Below are 22,177 nucleotides of genomic sequence, written 5' to 3' on the forward strand. Positions count from 1 at the left end.
TGGTAGGAGTCAATTGTTACTTCTAAAGCATTTTTTAAACTGCAGGATCCTCAGCCACTGAGAAACTGTGTGTCATCAGTTTCTGACTTTTGCTAATCACAGGTCACACATTATACCAAGCTTTCTATTTCAACTGACAAAACAACTGTACATTACATGATATTTCCAGGGGAGCCACATGGGATCAACCAAATTTAACAGTGAAGGGCTAATTCCAACTGCAAGATTTCATACAGTTGTAGGCTTACACGTTCTGACACACATTAATCTTCTTCATTTTGGATTCCCTGGGGATTTTTGTCTTACATATGAATTGGACTTCAAGTGGTCCCTCACTTCCAACATAAAATACTGACACCTCGATTATTTGAAAGCAGTTATCATCCTTGTGTCTCCTCTACCTGCACTAGCCACCAACACAATTGTGCAACCATTTACCAATTACAATAACATGACAACAACAAAAACTGAAGACAGGCAGTGACTCATCTGTGGGTAACTGATTTGTTGTGCACAGGCACACACAAAGATTTGATGCCTCAAGATTTTTAGCTACAGATATTTTTGTAGCATGTGTGTTCTAGTGGAGATTTACACGTACACACCGAGATAGAAACATGAAGCTACCTGTTTTATGTGGCAAGAGCAGGAACAGAATCACAGGTTGCAAGAAGGCAGCACAAAATCATTGAAGCTGACTGTGCCCAAGTACTGTAACGATGGAAAATGGTACCGAAATGCAGGAAGATCTGCAGTGAATTGACACATGGTGCAGGGAATGGCAATTCAATCTCAATGTAGACAACTTTAATGAGCTACGAATACATTTAGCTACAAAATAGCAGGTCAGCAAGTGGAAGCAGTTATCTGGGAGTACGCATTAGGAGTGATTTAAAATGGAATGATCATATAAAGTTGATCGTTGGTAAAGCAGATGCCAGACTGAGATTCATTGGAAGAATCCTAAGGAAATGCAATCTGAAAACAAAGGTAGTAGGTTACAGTACGCTTGCTCGCCCACTGCTTGAATACTGCTCAGCTGTGTGTGATCCGTACCAGATAGGGTTGATAGAAGAGATAGAGAAGATCCAACGGATAGCAGTGCGCTTCGTTACAGGATCATTTAGTAATCGCAAAAGTGTTACGGAGATGATAGATAAACTCCAGTGGAAGACTCTGCAGGAGAGACGCTCAGTAGCTTGGTACGGGCTTTTGTTAAAGTTTCGAGAACATACCTTCACTGAAGAGTCAAGCAGTATATTGCTCCCTCCTACGTATATCTCGCAAAGAGACCATGAGTATAAAATCAGAGAGATTAGAGCCCACACAGAATCATACCGACAATCCTTCTTTCCACGAACAATACGAGACTGGAATAGAAGGGAGAACCGATAGAGGTACTCAGGGTACCCTCCGCCACACACCGTCAGGTGGCTTGCGGAGTGTGGATGTAGATGTAGATGTAGAAATTAATCTTTCTTTTTCTTACATCAAACATCATAATAGATATCTGTAGGTGTGATCCATAAAAGACAACAATCTACACACTTCAAAAGATTCAGGCTGTTCTAAAGAAGGTAACACATAAGAGCAGAAGTAAAGTTATCTGAAGCAGAATGACACTGAATGTGGAACAGTTATTATAGACCTACTGATTGTACTTTGTGACATGTAATTAATACACTGACTGCTTAGAAGCTGCTGCCTTCACTTAGTTACAACTGCAGGACACTGTTGGGCCTAAAGCGGGAAACCTCACTAATCTAAACTCTTACAGCCCTGAACTGTTATCCTTTACAGGAACATCTTCTTTTGTACACCATAGCCAAGGTGAGAGATTTTGTTAGTGGACAGATTTATATGGAAGACTGAAACACAGCAGTGTTTATACATCATAGCACTGCTACTGAAATGCCCCACAACTCTAACAAGGAAACACAAAATTACAGTAGTAACTCCTTCGTTGCCATAGTGCTATATCAAATCTTTATAAATGTTTTGCTACATCAAAACATAGCATTCCCCGGCATTTATGCTGACATCCACACATTTTCGCCATTTAATGTAGTGTCCACATATATTTTTTATGTTTTTTGCAAGTGTCCATATCATTTTAGTGTCGGGAATTAGGATCTTTTGATTTTCGCTATCATCTGATAAACTACTTATACGTTTTTCACTTCAGTTATTGAATTACATCAACATGGACTAATGTGGATGAATCTATCAAATCTTTGTTTGATAGAAATACTAAAATTTATGATGAAGTGTTTTGACCACTTTTCATACATAAAAAAGAAATCGTGGCCACTTACGATAGAAAATATCAACAAAGCCATGAAAGTTTTAAATCTTGTATCATATAGTTTGTCCCAAGTCTGACTAGTAGCTGGCTGCTCTAAATTTTTTGTCTGTGATATTACTGAGCTGCAAGCTTACCTGGCTACCATATCTAAGACCTGAATTATGATTCCTCATCTGACATTTCAAATGCATTCATGTAGGTTGTGGGAAACAGAACATGCTACTCTGTCCTCATTCCACAATCATGCCTGCGATCCCATCTTTATTATGTATATGTACTACCTGTACCTACTAGACCTCTATACTAAAATACATTTTTCTAGATAATAAACTGTAGCTTTTCGTTGCTGATCTCCAGTTCACCAGGCACACTAGAGATCTGTGTCCTTGAAGTGAATCTGGCAGCCCACGTCTCACTCCAGCTGACTTACAACCTGTGTTCAGCTTTTTGTGGCAGCACAGTGCTCCTAAACTTTAGCTTAATATGAGTGCCTGTGCGTATAGTGGGTGATTTGAATGTGCACAGCAGCAGAGGACCGTAACTGGAAAGCAAACTCTAGAGCATGAGGTAATGTCACCTAAATCTCTTCTTCCACCCGGACTGGGTGGAGCTCACCTTCAGAGCCATAGTTTGGAGGTTTCACACTTTGACAGAGTAGATGTTTGTGGATAATCCATTTTACTCTCTTTTACAGGTAAGGAAAATAGCAATAGCCATTGATTTTCTCAGCACATTTAACCACTTCAGGATCCCCAGTGCTTAATGGATGTACAAGATTAGGTTCTCCAGGCTGTCCTCTGGAATGCAATTACACCAGTTATACTGGGTAAAACAACAAAATAATACATTATTGTGAAGAACATAGTATCTAACTAGTGTCTTATGTGGGTCAAGTGCAGATTGTATTCTGATTTCTCTCCACCTAGGATTCCTGTCTTGGAGATGACACACATTGCTGCTGACATGAAACACAGACAATAAGTGTTATCATGCACCAGAAAGACATTATATTTAGAACTTCATCCCTCAGAGCAAAAGTTACTGGATATTTCTTCAGGTAAACATGGTAATGTGTCAGTTACTACATTGTTCTGTTCCATGACATAAACTATTTTTAAATTGTATTACTGAAGTGAACCACTTCTGCATACACTAATTTGCAACTGAGAAGTAAGCTTAAAGGTTGGCAACCACAATATACTTTGGTGTAATTATCAACAAAATAGTGGTAGAATTCCCTGAAAGGGTACATAATTGTGACAACTTCATATTCAGTGGCTTTGTAGGCCCGTTAGGAAAGGGTAGTGTACAGACACTTCATCTACCATCTAAACCCCTGATTTGGAAGAGAGAAGCTCCCAACCTGGTAAATGAAGCATCAGTTGTCAAGCAAAAATCCTGGGACATTCATATGGTACACCAACTGTTTATTTGCTAGTGCATCTTTGATCTTATTAAAAGCAGACTGGATTACTTCAGACCCAATCTAAGGGATCAGTCTGCGTACAAAATTTTGTAATTGTTCTGCATATAAAAACTGGTTTGGAACAAAATGACAATGTTCATTGGCTAAATCTGAAGATACTTTTAACTGCACCTCTCTAGAATTTTTTTTTCATATTGCCTTTAACATCATATTGCTGAAAGTATTCTAAAACATTCTCTACCAATGACATGTGCACTTCCGAAATTTGTGTGGCATTCATCAAATCACCCACATATAAAGTAATTCTTTGTAGTAATTCTGGGCCTAACACATCATGTAATGTTATTATAAACACACCAACACTCACGTTTAGAGTAACTGATGTCATTCTAAATGGGTAGGTATGACATGCAGAAATAAAAGCAGTGTACTTTACAGGAGCTCTGTTTAGACTTATCTGTCGATACGACATACTCAAATTGATGGAAACGAGGTACTTGATCCTTGGCTCCTCTGTACTTGTTGAACTAAATTTTCTGCTCAGACTCTCACACGATTATTATTTTATTAATTGCCCTCATGTCCAATACCAGCCTAGTGCTTCTCCTAGTCTTACCTACAGCCAACAGGGGGTTGCAGTGCTGTCTTTTTGATGGCTTCCAATCCATCATTGAATGGTTCATGTGGTAGAATGTTGTCTCAATGACATAGTTTACTTTATGCTCAAAATCTCTCATTTATGCACAGTATGGAACACTGCTAGGGAATGAAATTCTCATTTTCATCTTTTAGTTGACTGCAAAGAATTTTGTGATAGATACTCAGAGTTACACAATAGTTTTTACAAAAATTGCATGAGAACAATGATATAGTAGTCCTCTCCTGTAGCAAATGCCAGAAGCAGTGAACTAAAAAAAATGTGTTAACAGATGTAACAGTATGCAATGTCTGATCTCTGGTGTCTCAGATCATGTAAAATATTGTTGTATGGATGATGCAATACGTGCTGCAATCCATCAAGACATATTTGGATTTTCCAGTAGTAAATATGGAGGTACGAGTGATTAATGGAGACTGGATATAAGTATCGAGTGTGGGTGCCTTTAAAGAAGCACTATAACATTACGGATTAGGTATCTGAATGAAGATTGTTAATTGGAAGCCATATGGAAATTCACAAGAAGAAAGAAGCAGCTTTGGATTGCATCTTATCTGATAAATACCAATAGCACTGGGCAAGCTACAATTAAGCAACTTTTGCATCCCCCCCAAAAATAATTTTTGGTACTAGTCAACTTGTACTTACCCAGCACTGCGTTGTAACATATGTGTCACACCACTTGTATTTGGTTAGATGAGTAATGAACCTAAGAAGTAAAATGAAAGGGTCACAGGCCACAGAATCTTTAGTGCCATGCATTTGAAATGTAATCACAGTGTCACACCACAACACTCCCTGCAATTTCTGATGTTCCAGTCGTTAGCAAGACTTTCTGCTGGAATAGCCCTACCTAACTAAGCTAGATACTCCTCTCTGGAGGGTACCTGTCTACATACAGACAGGTTAGTGTATGTAACGGACACAGGTCTCCACTCTGCAGCACCAGAAATATAACCTGGAGCCTGAACTCCCATGCTGCAGTCACTACAGACCCTTCTGTTAGCAGAGTTACCATAGCTCCAGGTCACATAGCAATACAGGGGATATACAGTGCACTGTGCAGTCGAAATGGAAAAAGCCTGTCAGTAGGAAGACAAAGAGTTAATGATTACTGAGTTTTCCCAGTTACTGTAGCACAGTGCCTTAAATATAGGCCATGTCTTTTAGTTACAGACACTGCTTCATATGAAAACAGAGGTCTACTACTGAAGGAGAGCTTTTGTGCCTAACCATTGCTTCCTATAGCTGGGGCATCTTCCAAGGTTGTAAAAGTTGTGCAGTAATCTTGCATGCATTAAGTGTTGTGGGCACCCTTTAACTGTCTGAAACTCCTTGGGTCTTTCCTGCCAAGTAAAAGCAATACCATCATGACAATTATAGGAAATGCAGCTCCTTCTGGCAAGAGATAGCTAATTACCATATCAGACAAATAACGTTAACAGGTGACACATCTTGCCAACCTTCACTCATACCTCACATTCACTGGAGGGTAGCAAGTTTCCATCTGATGTGCACAACTACTCTGGAGTAGTTATCTATGGAGTTTGTGGGGAAATCTTCATTGTTGCACAGTTTCTGATTATCATATGACATTGAGCAGTATTTGTATATTTTCAGTGATGAGGATTTCATAATCATGGAAATGAGCTAATTCTCTCGGTGATTTATTCACTGACCTGAGGTGGCACTGGACAAATACACAACATGACACTGAACCACTTCTGCAGCTGCAAAGGTCCAAACAATCCTCTAGTTCATACAGCCCAAGAAATCAGCATTTTGGAACTAAGTATGTTGATTGCGGTGTTAAGAATATCTCACATGAAAGAACCTAGTGGCAGTCTTTTATATGCAAGTATTACGTGAACAGAGTGTCTTTGGAATTCATACATCAACAGCTTCCATACACAACTAAAGCATTTGGCATAACACTACGTTGTGTATTGTATCTGTATGTGAGCTCTCAGGAGCTGTGTACAATGTAATATAAAACTATGTTCATATGTGATCTTGCTTTCGTGTCCAGCATAACTATATCATTATTATTCATAACCAGGCTCCAGCCAGAACATAACGTCAGCCAAGAGGTTCACCTGGCCAGCATCTTCAGGTGATTAATCCGGTACACTAACTCGTTCAAACAGAAATTAAAGCATATAGCAGCTCCTTTGTACACTATCTAGGTCTACTACACTTGCACCACTCTAACTGTCCACCAGTGCTAAGCGTGACAGTGCACCGGCAGTGAAAACTTGCAGAAATCAAATACCAAACACTTATTAAAAACCAAACAGAACAGGGTTCCACACCCTACCTGAAGGATAACCCTGTAATTCTGTTTATAATGGACATTAGGGGTATCACTTAAGAGAGATCTGAAACCCTGTTTTGTTTGACATTAAAAACTACTGTCTGTTTTGGGCATCAATTTTTAGCAAATTCAAGTTCTCACAGCGTTAAGTATCTTTTCCTCAGGAACTATTTGCATTACAGAGTGAACTGGGTGGTGTTTTACTTGTGACAATTGAAGAGAGCAGTTTTTCTCACTTTCCTCAGGAAAGTGAATAAGGAAGTGAATGGAAGTTTTAATCAGATTTTGTCATCTTTTTTGGTGCTATGATTACAAATTTTAAGAATGTCCTATTTACTTAACTGCTTATCAAGTTTTGTTTACTTTGCAATAATTTTTCTGTTCTCACCCACAAACTGTGTTTGAGTAACTGAGAATGAAAGTGATCTCAGCTTGTAGAATAGTGGTCTTCAGTAAACATCACACTCTCTATTCCAAAAGTTTGAGCCATGCACATTATCATTAGTATGAATGATTGTACGAATGTAACATGCAATTGTACACAGCTTGAAACAAAATGGAGAGAAAGTGAATTTCGGCGTTTTCAAAATGGGCATCTTCACTAGCTTGTGTCATTAATTTATAACATGGAAGTAATATCACATGTGATGGTGAATTTTGGGTTCAAGTTTAGTAAACCCAAAGAAATCACTTTCCAGTCAGATCACTATTCTCTGGAAGACAAGAAAAAAAGGAAAAAAGCCAGTGAGTGCAGAAGTTATGTCACAACACACATTCACTTTTCTCAGTAATCACATCCCACCACGACTGATGCAGCAGTGAAAAACACTCCTTTCCAGAAGCTCTGAATTCAGCAAATGAGAAGTTGCAGGATTTACTGGTGGGCCAACTCAAGTCAATACAAATATTCCAGGTGTCCTTCAATCAGATTGACAAATTTGATGAGCTGCTCACTGAATTACAACAACCACTATAAACTATACACAATGACGCAGATGATGATTTACAGTTATTGCATACTGCAAATAGGAATTAATTTCTCTCCCTACAGTAGACAGATTGAGGTAACTTCTAAACTTTGCACACAAGCAGACAATTCAATTCATATCCAGGAAAGGAGAATCTGAAGGTTTGTTGAACACAAAATATAAACATGAACATTTGAAAGCTGAATGTAGAGCAATATTGAAAATAATAAAATACTAGAATCTAAGAAGTTCGTGTAACATCCTTACACCTCTCACTGAAAGTTCTTCATCTGACCACCCTATGTCAGTGTGCTGATTATGTAAGATAGCACTGGGCTCCAAATGTAAAATACATCCAACTGTGGGATGTAGTGTACTGTATCACATTGATCTTTAGCCGCATGTATACCATTATTGAGACACAGTGCAGTAGCAACTGTGTAGAAGTGTAGAATCCCAAATGAGAGGATTATTTTAATACCAGTAATGGTAGACTTGGCATTCAGAATAAATATTACTGTACTAACAAAGACCTTTTGGAGCAGTTTAAAAACACTGCCCCTGGAATTAGTCAGTTTTTAGTTTTGTTATTCCACATAATGACTGACCAACTCTGAAAATTTAAAATGCCCTAATAATCTGAAACTGCACATTAGGAAATATATTATAAGTTTAAAACAGAAAGAAACAAGTATTAGATTTAGGCACTGTGAACTTGTCTTTAAGAAGTGTAACTGACAGCATGCTGGTACCTGGGGTTTGTTTATCCAGTATTTGAGAATGGAATCCAATTAACTTTTAGCACATAAGTGGAAAAAGTTTAGGTAAGGTTTGCTGTTGTACTTGAAGTCAAATATTTAACACACTAACTCACTGTGAAGTAATCAAACTCATTTTAAAGTAATTGGACTATTAAAGTTGCTTCACACATGAGAGTTTGATTTTTTAATGGATCTGTAGTTTACTGGTACATTTGTACCTTGTCATCCATGTGCTACAAAATTTCCACAAGTAAATTAGACACATTTGGAAATCCACTGCATTAACCTGTTTGTATTCAAGATATCTACATGATAACCATGCAAGCATGTTATAAATTTCTAACAAACTGTTGTCATGATATGTCCATAAAGTTGTTTGTTCATAACAACAATATTTGTCAATATAATAGAAATAGTAACATTAAGTAAGCATTAATGAAGTCAATATTCTGTCATTCATAGGTATTTATTTTTTAATTATTGTACAACAAGTTTCAGAGCTACATCTCCATTTTCACTGACTGTGTGAATGTAATGAGCCTTACATTTGTTTCAATTTTTCACCGTACATCTAATGATACAATTTTATAGTTAACTTCCTTCAATTTAACATCAGCTGGGATGATGGCAGAGTGCAAAAGAGATGGAGAATTATGTCTACTAACATTACATACATCAGACCACAGAACTTCCTCTGTCTTGTGCATTGTTGAAATAGTTCCACATTTAGACTTACATTCTGAAACTATTTTTGAAATGTCTATGACTATACTACATACTAATACATATTTAACCAATATTACAGTGATGTGATGTAGATTATAATCGATTTACAATTATTTCCATTCACATAATTGAAGAAATAAAATATGACATTAAAAGGTTATTTGGAGAACTATACACTAGCCATTTCAGTTTATGTACTAACACACTGAGCATAAATTTTACGTTCTAATTTAAATACAGAGTGACTTTATACTCAGTGCTGTTTGCCATTTGCTGCTTCTATTGCTATATGAGCAACAGAACAGGTCGAGGGGAAGGGGGTTTGGAGGGGGGGAAAAGTGTGTCTCACTGACATAAGAGCTGCTGACCATTAAACAGTCACTGTCGTTACCACATCCCGTTGAGGTGTGGGCTGCTGCTTGCATCTTGACTATATTTCTTTTCAGCTGGCTGCTTTCTGATTAGGTGTAAATAATAGTCCACTGGTACTAAATATTACTATCAGCTGAAAACTCATCAGAATACCTTGATGTGCCACATCATCTACAGTGAAATGTGCCAGAGAATATACTACCTGTAGTTTGGGACTAACTGCCATTTACAACCTCAGCATCTATAATGCTGATGGCCGTCAGGGAAGGTGAGACATGTACAGTACCGGTGAAGCATGTTGTTGGGCAGGTAGTCCTCTTGAATTGCCAATTCTACCAATGTTCTAGAAGGCTGTTGCCCTACATGCAGTTGACATCCTTTGCCCCAAGTGAAGTACTGCAGGTCCACATCTGGCTGGAACTCTTCATATGACGGCAAAGATGGAGAATGATCATAAGCAACAAACAGTCACTGTCTTCATAGTAATAGTCACGGACAGTAGGAACAGTGCACACATCCGTGAGCTCCAGGACAGAGACCTTCAGACATCATACTACTTGAGAGGCCGTGTACTGAAGAGAGACTGCCTTGGGAAGAAGTAACTTTTGGCTGTGTTCCATCACAGCATAGTGTAATCATTTTCACTTTGGTCTCCTCTTCAGATCTGGCAGCCACAATTATGTTCTTCATCTGCTGCACACTGTCATTGGTATTATAGAACAGGAGTCTGCTCTGTCTCATCTGTATTTATTCAGTAACCATCGAGGTCACCTCATTGATATACACCACTCCAGTATTGTCCATGTAGTAGTGGCAGCAATGTGAGATTACGTGTTTCCAAAACACCTCATAACGCCTTTCAGTGGAATCACATCCAAACCCATCAACCCTTCTACCAAGGGTGCTTCCTTATTCAGTAGGCTCATTTTTCCATCCCACTTACTTCATGCAAAGAACATCTCCAACTGTGGTCACATTTTGTTACAAAACCAGAGCTTAATCAGAGTGATATCATACGAACACTGCTCTCTACACATCCACAATAACCCTTTCCGACCTCACCGCCTCTTACTTCGCATTCGTATTTGAGGATGATTATTTTCAGGTGTGTGGGGACATCTACATGGGTATGTTACCAGCCTTAAACACATAACCTGCATCTTGGAGGACCAGGCTTAGTATTATGTGATTGCTCTACAAGGAATGCTGGCTTCAAAACACCTGAGCATGCCCTCCTCCCCCCTTCCACATAATGATTAGAGAAAGAATATGAAAGACACCGCCTGGCTTCACAACCTAATACCATTGGGGTCGAAAAATCAAGAGTTGGCCAAGGGAGGCTGACAGGAAAGGTGATAGTAGTCTGATAAATAAGTGGAAGCAATGTCAGAATTAGGTAACAGCTTAGTCAGTCATGTGGTGGCATTTTCAAAGACTGTCAGAGAGTGCCTGATTAAAAAGGAGCATTGTTGTATGAAGGACAGAGTATTTCCATGGATTGTGAAATTTTGTACATGATAGTTGCAGTCTAACTGCAATTTTATATCAGTGCACAGAAAAGGAATCAAGTTGTTACTTATACAGTAATGACAATGTTACTGAATAAATATAACTTTTAGAACAAAACCATTACAGACACTTCTTACAGGTTATCTTTTATTGCACATGGGAAGTTGTGTGCATCTACACAACAAAAGCTACATTCAGGCTACAACTTAGCTATCAGTGCCAGCTCTCTGAGTCAAAAAATTAGCTGTTATTCTTGAAACAAAGTTGCTTCATCCCATCATAATATAAACAGTAAGTTATTTCTAACAAGCAAATTGTGTGACAATTTTTGTATCTACCATTTAACAAAGCATGCCCAATAGAGATACATTTTTACAACAGTCTTCATTACAGTGCTTGAAAAAGTTACATTAACTTAAGAATTTCAGTAAGATTAATATGAAATATTTGCTTCCTTTAAAGGAGAGCAAATTCCAATGACATTAATCTTACAAATGTCAGTGACACCAAACTTATGCATTACAAATATCAAAGAGTTTCTCTTTCACAGTCAGTACTCCAAGCACACCACAAATTCCATTGTCACAAAGTACTTTGCACTGATGTTCACATGAATTTCCCAGTGTTATTAAAAAGTAAATAAATATGAAAAATTATCTAATTTTACACAAACTCTTCAGCACACTGTCAGTCTGCAACAGTATTAACATACAAATTTCATACAAGGAAATTTATGTATCAAATGAAAAATTTAACTGCAAAATCTGAAGTTTCTGTAACAGTTCCTTCCTCACTCAGGAGAGGGTGGCATGTCAGAAGAAGTTAAGAAATGAGGAGGAACTCAATCCAAGCCCACAATCTGAGTCACCCCTTGAGGAGATGGTGAGCATACACAATGATCAGATGGTAGACAAAGATACTTTTGTGTTTAAGTCTTCACACAAAGACATTAAGGTGCGCTGAGAGTCTGCCTAAAATTGTTAGATAACTATTGTCTTTGAGAAATGCATGACATGGCTGCTTCCTGAAACTTATAACACCTGCTTTCTGTCATTGACCATCCTCACAGTTCCATATAATTGACAAAACTGAAAATAAAGCAATGTAGCAATGAAATAGTGTATTATAGTTGAAGTATACTTTTAATATTTGCAGAAAAATATTTTGTCAATTGTCATACATTTCTCCACATAGGAAAAAAAATTGTCGCAATCAAAATGTAAGGAATGCAAACATACATATCCTGTGCTTCAGATTATACACTGTCTGTCAGGTACACATGTTTCTTTTAAGAAGCCAACAAGGTAATACAAAGTAGATCATACAGATAAAGAGCATATATGTGGATAGCGTAGAGTGACAGTAAATGATAATTTTCAATGAATGTACTTCAAAATTTTTAAACTATTTACCCCATGATCAAATTGTATGTTCAGAGTGCATATACTGTATGTGTATATGCCATACAAGTATAATAAAAGAAACAGTGCACAAACTGCAATTTAAGTAAATGGCATACGTATCAAATGTCATGAGGAGTTCCATTATTAAGCCCACTTGAGTTCAATTTAATGAAATCATCAAGCAATATAGTAACACATTTATGTACTATATTTCTGAAGTTTATAACACTAAGACGAGATTGCAATACATGAGTGATTAAATAATCATATTAAATAATGTATCATCTGGAAGTATATGGAAAATCACATTGAATAGCAAGACAACACATCAAAATAACCTGAGAGCTTCATAATGTAATCACACACTTGGTTTACTACTTTACTTAAGGGGCAGGGAGATCATTATGAATAGACCACTGGCACTCTAGGTACCTGCATGTTATTTTTCCACATGCACAAAAACTAAAAGGAAATGGAAATATTCACAATTCAAGCATAATCATGGAAACAAAACATTTAGAGCAAAATACAGTACATAATGCCCACCAATTGATGAGGAAGTACTCATAGAGAGTGAAGGATTGGGTAAGCTTTGAAAGCACTAGAGGAGAAATATGTTTTTCTGTACTTATACATCACGTTCAGATTACACTGAACCCATCATTACAATTATTAACACAATCTACACTCAAACCACAATGTTGAGTAATTAAGTAAAAACTGTCATACGATATAACAAAAGAACAGGAGTCCTAACACTACATGACTGTGTAAAGATAGAACAAATGTTTATACTGTATACAACAAAAGCCATGAGTGGTCATAAGTCTGAAATTCACAAAATCAGGAATGTAATCTAATTTTGTTGGCCCTTGTTAACTTCAAAGGCATATGATGGGATTAGAAGACAAGTAATATGGTGGCCAAAGTGTGTGCTAAAACATAGCTTAAATTGGTAATGTAATTCTCAAGGGACTAAATGTATTACAACTCAAGTGCATATTTAAAATACATTGAAAGGAGGCAAAATATAAACCACAGAAGAACCCTCCGTCTGGAGAAGCAGTAACAGCAAATCAACATTAAACAGTGAACCTATGATATCTTAAGGAACCAAACACTCAAGTTTTTAAATTATTTGTAAAGCAATCAGATGTTTGCAGCAGTTTAAATGTGTTAAATATCTGAATCACAGGTAAAAAAGAAAAAAAAATTAGATAACGTTTGAACTTATGTTTGAAGTCACCAAGTTTTCTCAGTATGAAGCACTGCGTTAATATAATCTGTGTAATTTGCCAATCATGAGCTACACTGACTGAAAACACCATCATGTCCATATTACAGTCAAACTGTGTTAACCCTTTGACCTAACATTATACCTGTTAATGAGTAGATCAAAACAGGTATTTAATTATTGACTGAATATAAAAATATATATATGAAATGTTGAAATTCAAATTCTTGTTGCCCCTGGAAGCTGTTACATAGCCACCATGCATCTGGTGCTGGGTATCATGAACCAGGTTAGTCATTAGGTAGTATTGATGGAATACTGTTTGGGCATACAATAAATACTGACCTATATCCATTACTCTCTCTGATTTAGGCTAATGATGTACGTGCAGTTGTGAACAGTGCAGAGCAGTGGTTTCCGACCCATGGTAAGTGGACTGCAGTGTGGCAATGGGCACCACCTACTTGAAGTCAAACATTTAACACAATAATTCATTTTTAAAGTAATCAGACCATTGACACTGTTTTATGCAAGCGTGTTTGATTCTTTAAGGGATCAGATGTTTACTGGTACATTTTTAACATGTGAATGATAATGTGCAGAACATACATGAAGAAATTAGAGATTTATGGAAACTCCACTTCAGTGACTTGCTTGTATTTAAAATATTGATGTGATAACGATGCAATCAGGTTATTACTTTACAACAAACTGTTATGAATGAACGACTTTATGGACATCACATAACAAAAATTTTTGTGAACATGCGGTAACACAAACAAATGTAGTTAGTCTTGAGTTGGTTGGTATTCTGTCATTCACAAATTGATCACTTATTTATTATTGTCAAATGAGGTTTGGAGCTACAACTCCATTTTCACCAACTGTATGGATCTAAAGAGCATTAAATCTGCTACAGTTTTTCACCCAACACACAAAAATGCAGTTGTTACATTTAAGGAGGTGAATTACACCTCATGTGGAATACTGGCAGAATGCAAGAGCAATGCCACAATAATGCCTATTAACATTACTTGCATTTGACCACACAACTTATGTTTTCTGCATTGGTGAAATACTTCCACATTTTCACTTACATTTTGAAAAGACGTTATGACAATAGAGCACAACTAATGGTGCACATTTGACCTATTTTAAAATGATGCGATGCAAGTTGCAATGGATACACTGTTATTTTCATTCACATAATATGTAAAAGTATTAAGAAATTAAAAAATTACTTGGATTAGTGGCCTGTAACAATATTATTTCAAGTGCTTACATCTTCAGCATGAAATTTTACAAGCTAATTTAGACACAGAGTAGCTCTCTCTCTCTCTCTCTCTCTCTCTCTCTCTCTCTCTCTCTCTCTCTCTCTCTGGCTATGAGTATAGAGTGTTCAAACTAACGTTACTCGCTGACTCCTCATAAAAAACTGGGAAACAACTTACACATTTGAGGTGCCAGGCAACTGCTGGTATCTTGCACTGTATTTCTTGTAAGCTGTCTGCTTTCTAGTAAGTCTAAAGCAGTAGTCCATTAATAGTTAATAATGTGCCATGAGTAACTACTCTGTTGAAGAGTGCCAGAGAATGCATGTGTGTAGATAGGCACCCAAACTTTTATTCATTACCCTGGCTATTATAATGCTGAAGGGCATGTTAACAAAGCTGAGAAACATACAGTACTGCACCAAGCACGCTACTTGGAAGGTAGAGCTTCTTATCTGTCACATTTCTGTCACACTGTTATGGAAGGAAGTTGCCCTATAGGCAGCTGACATCTTTTCCCCAAGTGAAGGAGAGCAGGTATACATCTGGTTGAAACTCTTCATATTCCTGCTTGCAGGGATGCATAACAATCTTCAGTGACAAACAGTTGTCATTCTCCAAGTAGTAGACACCAATATAAAAATGAGGATTGGTGCCGACATCAGTGAGGTCTAGGATGACAGACCTTTGAATATGGTACCAATGGAGATGCTGTGTGCTGAAAAGAGATTGCCTTGGGATGAAGTACAACAGTGTCTCATACTTTCAGCAGTGTTACTCCACATCATGGTGTACTCATATTCATGTTTGGTCTCTTCTTCACATCTGCCAGCCACAAATTTCATTCTTCGTTAGTCATCTACAGCCTGTTGCCCACTGTTACTGGTATTTTAGAACAGGAGCCTGCTCTGTCGCTTCTGTATTTAATCACTAGCGATCGAGGTCACTTCAGTGTTGTGCACCACTCCATTATTGACCATGTAGTATGGTGGCAAAATTCCTCATTGTGGTTTTCAGTGGAAACACATACCAGCCCAGCAACAGTTAATATTTGATGTGTTTTACACCATGCTACCGAGAGTGCATACTTATGCAGTAGGCTCATTCTCCATTCCGCTTACTTCATGCAGACAAACATATCTAACTCTGGGCACATTTTGTTCCAAAACCAGAGCTGAGTGAGACTGGTAACATATGAACACTGGTCTATGACCTGTTCCAACATCACCACCCCTTACTTGTAATTCATATCTGAGGATTATTATTTTCAGGATTTTGAGGACAATTTTTACATGGTCATATTAACAGCCTTATATAACCCACAGCATTGAAGACTGCGCTTTGTGCTGTGCATTTGCTCCACCACACCTGAACATGCCCTCCACCCCCCTTCCACATAATGATTAGAGAAAGAAAATGAAAGACACCCTCTGGCCTCGCAACCTAATACCATCGGGGTCGAAAAAACAAGAGTTGGCCAAGGGAGGCCGAGAGGAAAGGTGATAGTACAGTAGTCTGACAAATAAGTGGAAGAAATGTCATACTTAGTTAACAGCTTAATAGCTGTCAGTCAAGTGGTGGCATTTTCAAAGATTGTCAAGGACCATATGACAAAAAGAAAATTGTATGAGGCATTAGATATTCTCATGGATAGCCAAATTTCATGAATGAGTAACAGCACTGTTACTCATTAAACATAAATTTACAACATACACTCACTGGTCACATGTTATCTTTTATTCCACAATGGAATTTATGTGCTTTTACACAATCACAGTTACATGCACAAATATCATAGCTATAAACAGAAACTTTATTAAATAAAGGCCGGTAATATTTGAACCAATAATAATGAATGATGCTTGATCTGGTCAGAATATAAAAAAATAAGATTTTGTAGCAACTCAACTGTAGGCCAATAATTTCATTATCTACCATTTACAAAATAATTTTGAATACAGAGAAGTATTTTTAAAGCTCACTTTATTAGAATGCTAGAGAAGAGCATCACTAACATAAAAAACTTTTGTTTCCTTTCAAAGAGAGCATATTCCAATGACTCTGATAACAGAAAAAGGTAATGATGATTACATAATGTAATATGAACATCTAAAAACTTCTCTGAACAGAGGAAAAATAATCTACTGTGGAATCGATACGAGTACTCAAACACACCACAGATTCAATTTTTATGAAGTACTTTGGAGAATTTATGTGAAAATTAGTGCAAGTTATTGAAAAGTAAATAAACATGAAATAATTATCGAATTTTACACAAACTGTCAAATACACAGAAAAACTGTAACAGAGTATATACTAACATAAAAATTCATACAAAGAATTTATGTATCAAATGAAAACGTTAACTCTGAAAACTACAGCTTTTGTAGGAGTCATTTCCTCAGGAGATGATGGTACATTGGGAGACAGTAAGAAAGGAAATACAAGCCCACAGTCTAAGGGACCCATCCATGGTGGTTGTAGTGGTCAGGGTACAGGATAGATAATGATCAAATGGTATAACAGATACATTTGTGTGTGTGTGTGTGTGTGTGTGTGTGTGTGTGTGTGTGTGTGTGTGTGTGTGTGTGTGTGTGTGTGCCTTCATACAAAGACACTGAAGTACACAGAGGCTCTGCCTAAAATTATTAAGCAAGTACTGTCTTTGAGAAATGCATGACACAGCTACTTTCTGAAACTTATTACAGCTGGTTTCTGTCATTGACCATCTTAACAGTTCCATATAATTGACAAAACTGAAGAAAACTCAATGTAACAATGAAATAGTATATAACATTGGAAGGGTTCTTGTAATATTTGCAGAAATTTTTTTTTATCAGCCATCATACATTTCTCCACGTATGAAGAAAAACTGTGGAAATCAAAATGTAAAGAACACAATCCGACATTTCCGGAGCTAAACACTATACATTGTCTGTCAGGTACATATGTTTCATTTAAGAAGCCAACAAGGTAATACACAGAAGATCATACAGATATGAGCATATATGTGGATAGCAACATGCAAACTGTATCCTCTAATATTACATAAATGTAGTTCTAGAACAAGAGTGACAGTAAATGGTCAGTTTCAATGAATGTACTTTTTAAATTCTTGAAATATTTACTTAATGACCAAACTGTTTGTTCAGAGTGCATGTGTATATTACACACAAATGTAATAAAGGAAACAGTGCAACAAACTGCAATTTAAGTAAATGTCATCAGGAGCTCCATCAGTAAGCCTACTTGAGTTCGATGTAATGAAATCATCAAGGAATTTAGTAACACATTTATGTCCTATATTTCTGAAGTTTATAACACTAAGATGAGACTGCAATACAAGAGTCTTTAAACATTCATATTAAATAATGCATCATTCAGAAGCATATTGAAAAATATATCGCAAGACAACACACCACAATAACTTTAGAGCTTCATAATGTAATCACACACCTGGATTACTACTTCACTTAAGGGGCAGGGAGATCAATATGAGTAGACCACTGGCACTCCAGGTATCTGCATATTATATTTTCATATGCACAACAACTAAATGGAAAGAGAAATATTCACAATTTAACTATAATAGTGGAAAAAACATTTAGAGCAAAATACAGTACATAATGCCCATCAATTGGTGAGGAAGTACTCATAGAGAGTTAAGGACTGTGAAAGCTTTGAAAGCACAAGAGGAGTAATATGTTTTTTTGTACTTTCACATCACGTTCAGACTACACTGAACCCATCATTACAATTATTAACACAAATCTACACTCAAACCACAATGTTGAGTAATCAAGTAAAAACTGTCATACGATATAACAAAAGAACAGGAGTCTTAACACTACATGACTGTGTAAAGATAGAACAAATGTTTATACTGTATACAATAAAAGCCATGAGTGGTCAGAAGTCTGAAATTCACAAAATCAGGAATGTTATTTAATTTTGTTGGCCCTTGTTAACTTCAAAGGCATATGATGGGATTAGAAGACAAGTAATATGGTGGCCAAAGTGTGTGCTAAAACATAGCTTAAATTGGTAATGTAATTCTCAAGGGACTAAATGTATTACAACTCAAGTGCATGTTTAAAATACATTGAAAGGAGGCAAAATATAAACCACAGAAGAACGCTCCATCTGGAGAAGCAGTAATAGCAAATCAACATTAAACAGTGAACCTATGATATCTTAAGGAACCAAACACTCAAGTTTTTTAATTATTTGTAAAGCAATCAGATGTTTGCAGCAGTTTAAATGTGTTAAATATCTGAATCACAGGTAAAAAAGAAAAAAAATTAGTTAACGTTTGAACTTATGTTTGAAGTCACCAAGTTTTCTCAGTATGATACACTGCATTAATATAGTCTGTGTAATTTGCGAATCATGAGCTACACTGACTGAAAACACCATCATGTCCACATTACAGTCAAACTGTGCTAACCCTTTGACCTAACATTATACCTGTTAATGAGTAGATCAAAACAGGTATTTAATTATTGACTGAATATAAAAATATATATGAAATGTTGAAATTCAAATTCTTGTTACCCCTGGAAGCTGTTATATAGCCACCATGCATCTGGTGCTGGGTATCATGAACCAGGTTAGTCATTAGGTAGTATTGATGGAATACTGTTTGGGCATACAATAAATACTGACCTATATCCATTACTCTCTCTGATTTAGGCTAATGATGTACGTGCAGTTGTGAACAGTGCAGAGCAGTGGTTTCCAACCCAAGGTAAGTGGACTGCAGTGTGGCAATGGGCACCAGCTACTTGAAGTCAAACATTTAACACAATAATTCATTTTTAAAGTAATCAGACTATTGACACTGTTTTATGCAAGCATGTTTGATTCTTTAAGGAATCAGATTACTTGGATTCGTGGCCTTTAACAATATTAGTTCAAGTGCTTACATCTTCAGCATGAAATTTTACAAGCTAATTTAGACACAGAGTAGCTCTCTCTGTCTCTCTGTCTCTCTCTCTCTCTCTCTCTCTCTCTCTCTCTCTGGCTATGAGTATAGAGTATTCAAACTAACATTACTCGCTGACTCCTCATAAAAAACTGGGAAACAACTTACACATTTGAGGTGCCAGGCAACTGCTGGTATCTTGCACTGTATTTCTTGTAAGCTGTCTGCTTTCTAGTAAGTCTAGAGCAGTAGTACATTAATACTTAATAATGTGCCGTGAGTAACTACTCTGTTGAAGAGTGCCAGAGAATGCATGTGTGTAGATAGGCACCCAAACTTTTATTCATTACCCTGGCTATTATAATGCTGAAGGGCATGTTAGCAAAGCTGAGACACATACAGTACTGCATCAAGCACGCTACTTGGAAGGTAGAGCTTCTTATCTGTCACATTTCTATCACACTGTTATGGAAGGAAGTTGCCCTATAGGCAGCTGACATCTTTTCCCCAAGTGAAGGAGAGCAGGTATACATCTGGTTGAAACTCTTCATATTCCTGCTTGCAGGAATGCAGAACAATCTTCAGTGACAAACAGTTGTCATTCTCCCAGTAGTAGACACCAACATAAAAATGAGGTCTAGGATGACAGACCTTTGAATATGGTACCAACTGAGATGGTCTGTGGAAGATTTTGTAGACAGATCAAGCACACTTCCATCTGACAGGATATGTCAATACCCAGAACTCTCAAATATGGGCAAAGGAAAATCCACACTCAAATCAACCAATTCCCCTTCATCCTAAAAAGGTCATTGTGTGGTGTGGGGCTACAGCATCATTTACAAAGAGAAATACTTTTGATCCTGTTACTTGTACCACCACTACTAAGTGCTGTCAGTCTCTTTTGCACAACCACATCATTCCAGCTCTCCAACAGATTGTATGTGTGGTTGGGATTATTTTTATGCAAGATGGCACACCTCCACACATTGCAAATCCAGTTAAGCAGTTGCTGAAGCGTCATTTTGGAAAAGCTAGAATAATCAGCCACCATTTCCCTACATCTTGGCCATCCTGATCATTTGATCTTAATCCATGTTACTTCTGGCTGTGGGGCTACCTCAGGGACGTTGTGTTCAGTGTTCTGATTGCAAACTTAACTGCACTGAGGTCATGTATTGTGCAAAATATTCTGAACATGACCCCAGAAACACTTCGATCAGTTGTGGAACGTGCTGTTTCTCGACTTAAACTTGGTGCGAAAAACAGTGGGCAGGATATTGAACATATTTTGAGCCAATGACACAGAAATTAATAATCTGATCTGATTTGATCTTGATTGATTCTTTTTATGTGGTTTTTGGCCTCGGGACAATTAAAAATCAAATTTTGTCATTCAATGTGTTATGAACCTGTTGTGGTTGGTGGGCTTACATTACTAATGGTATCACACCTTTACACCCATGTACACTGAGTAGCACAGTTTGTTTAATATGAAACACACACCTTAAGCATTGTTGTACAATTCATTTCTGTTTTGTGGTTGAACACTATTAAATTATGATGCTTGCAGTGCTATTGCTACATTTTGTAACTATTTATTTTTCTTCTGCCATAGGTTTTCCCCATCTCTGATAATATTCCATTGCAGTTTGATGTCATTCATACCAGTGGTGTTATTTCTACAATGATTTGAAAGTTTAACTTTGATTATAATCACCCTATATATGGATAATCACACTAAACAGCAAGTCAACACATCAAAGTACCACGAGAGCTTCATAATGTCAGCATACAACAATTAGATTATTACTCTACTAAGGAGGAAGGAGTTCAGTATGAATAGTCCACTGATACACTAGATAATTCTGAGTCAGCACATGATTATTCCATAGGCACAATAACTGTAAACAGAAATATTCTAAATTCAACAACAATAGCTTAAACAAAAATTTAATTTAATACATCACATAAACTGCTGAGCTAGCTATAACATAGATTGAGAAAATGGGAAAGGTTCAAAAGGACAAGAATCATAATATGTTTCTCTGTACCTATAAAATATGGTTCAGATAAGACTGAAATCATCCTTACAACTATTAATAGAAATGTGTGCTCAAATCACTATGTTGTGTATTTAAACAAAAACTTACATCTGATAACAAAAAAATAAGAGTCTTGTCATCTTGACTGTGTAAAAACTGTACTAATTTTGCGCAGTATACAATGAAAGTCATGGATAATCAAAAAGCTGATTGACAGAAAAGCAGGAATGTAATCTGTTTGTGTCAGGCTTTGCTAACTTC

General features: G+C 36.9%; 1 long non-coding RNA gene across 1 annotated transcript; it reads left to right on the forward strand.

Moving 5' to 3' along the window:
- Positions 1-3,063: 3,063 nt before the first annotated feature.
- On the forward strand, positions 3,064-19,698 carry LOC126260191 (uncharacterized). The gene is made up of 3 exons (XR_007546621.1): positions 3,064-3,131; positions 3,232-3,362; positions 19,640-19,698. It is a non-coding gene; the product is annotated as an uncharacterized LOC126260191 (long non-coding RNA).
- Positions 19,699-22,177: the final 2,479 nt, after the last annotated feature.

The sequence above is a fragment of the Schistocerca nitens genome, chromosome 5 (assembly GCF_023898315.1).
Source record: "Schistocerca nitens isolate TAMUIC-IGC-003100 chromosome 5, iqSchNite1.1, whole genome shotgun sequence".
NCBI classification, from domain to species: Eukaryota; Metazoa; Arthropoda; class Insecta; order Orthoptera; family Acrididae; genus Schistocerca; species Schistocerca nitens.